This window comes from Bos mutus, chromosome 18 (assembly GCF_027580195.1).
Source record: "Bos mutus isolate GX-2022 chromosome 18, NWIPB_WYAK_1.1, whole genome shotgun sequence".
In the NCBI taxonomy this organism is placed as follows: domain Eukaryota; kingdom Metazoa; phylum Chordata; class Mammalia; order Artiodactyla; family Bovidae; genus Bos; species Bos mutus.
This window is the reverse complement of record NC_091634.1, coordinates 7,183,521-7,186,108: the sequence shown is the minus strand read 5'-3', so window position 1 is coordinate 7,186,108 and position 2,588 is coordinate 7,183,521.

The window sequence follows — 2,588 nt, the reverse complement described above, 5'->3', positions numbered from 1 at the left end:
TTGGCCGTGCAGTGTCGCTTGTGGGGTCTCAGTTCCTGGACTCGTGCCCTTGTTAGTGAAAGCACAGAGTACTAACCATCGGACCACCAGGGAAGTCCCTGCAATCTCTTTTGAGTTCATTTTTATACATAGGTTAAATACATAGGTTTTATACATACATATAGTCGAGGTTGTGTGTTTTCGCACACGGGTAACTTAATTGTTCGGCATCATTGGTTAAAAAGACTTCTTTTCGCTATTATCCTGGCACCTTTGTTGAAGATCAGTTGGCGGTAGATGATGGATAGAGGTCTATTTCTTTTTTCTTTTTTTGGCCACACCACGAGGCATGTGGGATCCTAGTCCCACCCCCACCCCCCGCCACCCCCCAACACCAATCTTTTAACCCATGCCCCCTGCAGTGGAAGTGTGGAGTCTTAACCACTGGACCACCACAGAAGTCCCTGTGTGGGTCTATTTCTGAGCTCTCTATTCTGTTCAGTACATCTATGTCAATCTTTTCACCAATGCCATACTGTTTCGATTACTGTAGCTTTACACTACAATAAATCTTGAAATTGGGTAGTGTGAGTCCTCCAGCTTTGCTTTGCCTTTCCAAAATTGTTTTAGTTATCCTAATTGCTTTGTTTTTTTTTTTAATATAAACTTTGGAATCTGGTTGTCAATTTCTCTAAACAACCTGTTGGGATTTTGTTTGGATTTGTGTTGAATCAACAGGTCAATTCAAAGTGATTGACATCTTAATTGTATTGTATCTTCTCATCAATGAATATTGCATATATCTTGGTTAGGTCTTTGGTTCTGTCATGAATGTCTGTGGTTTTCAGCATACAAATCTTGCACATATTTTGTTAGATGTATTCCTATACAAAATGATGTTGTATTTGATATTATTTTTTTTAGAATTTCTAATTGTTTATTGTCAGTATACAGAAATACTGCTATTTTTTGTATATTGACCTTGTATTCTATGACCTTGCTGAACTCACTTTACTAGTTCTAGTATTATTTTTTCAGATTGTTTAGAATTTTCTATGTCATGTTGCCTGTAAGTAGAGGCAATTTTATTTTATTCTTTCCAATTTTCATTTTTTTTGTGTGTGTGGTAAAATACATATAATGTAAGATTTACTATTTTAACCCTTTTTAAGTGTATAAATCAGTGGCATTTAGACCATTCACAACATTGTACAATCATTACCGCTGTTGAGTTCCATGTTTTCATCACCCTACGAAGTAACCTTGCGTCCAGTAAGAACTCACTTATTCTCCTCTGTCTCCAGCCCCTTGGCAACCAGCAATCTGCTCTTATCTCTATGGATTTCCCTATTCTGTATATTTCATATAAACAGAATATGTGGTTTTCTTTGCCTGACTTCTTTCACTAACCACACTGGTTCATCGATGCTGTAGTATAACTTCATCCTTTCCACAGCTGAATAATATCCATAGTATGGATCAGTTCAGTTGCTCAGTCGTGTCCAACTCTTTGAGACCTCATGAATTGCAGCACGCCAGGACTCCCTGTCCATCACCAACTCCCGGAGTTCACTCAGACTCACGTCCATGGAGTCAGTGATGCCATCCAGCCATCTCATCCTCTGTCGTCCCCTTCAATCCCTCCCAGCATCAGAATCTTTTCCAATGAGTCAACTCTTCCCATGAGGTGGCCAAAGTATTGGAATTTCAGCTTTAGCATCATTCCTTCCAAAGAAATCCCAGGGCTGATCTAACTTCAAAAAATCCATCAATCCACTGAACATTTGGGTTGTTTGTATTTTTTAGATATTGGAACTAATGCTGCTATGAATGTTCAGGTACAACTTTTTGTTTGAACACTTGTTTTCTGTGTTTTGGGGGAGGCATATAACTAGGAGTGGAACTGCTGGCAATTCTACATTAAAGTTTTTGAAAGCCTGCCAAATTGATTTTCACAGTGGCTGCTCCATTTCACATTTCCACCAGCAGTGTATGAGGTTCCAAATTCTTCAAATCCACACCAACACTAGTTATTTTCTTTCTTTCTTTTTTTTTTTGGTTTCGGTCTCCTGGTGGGTGGGCTTCCCAGGTGGTGCTAGTGGTAAAACCCCCCCTGCCAATGTACGTCAGACATAAGAGACACTGGTTTGATCCCTGGATTGGGAAGATCCCCTGGAGGAGGACATGGCAACCCACTCAAGTATTCTTGCCTGGAGAATCTCATAGAAGTACCTGCATAGCCATTAAGCCAGCCCATTAAAACTGTGATTTCCCTTTCCTATTCAGGGCTTCTACACGGTTTCTGTAGCCTGCCATGAAGAGGACCTGCTACAGTCCTGGATGGGAGAATCCCCTGACATTATGCGGCGATCAGGCTACAGTCTGTGGGGTTGCACGGAGTTGGAGACGACTGAAGCGACTTCATACATCCTGTGTGACATGTCACGGAGAGTTTGATTTGTATTTCCATAATGACTAATGACACTGAATTTCTTTTTATGTGCTTTTTAGCCATTTGTAGATCTTTGGAAGAAATGGTTTTTTAGTAATGACCTCCACTGCTTCTATAGCACTCCCCACCACCCAATCACAGTTAACTAAGGATGGAT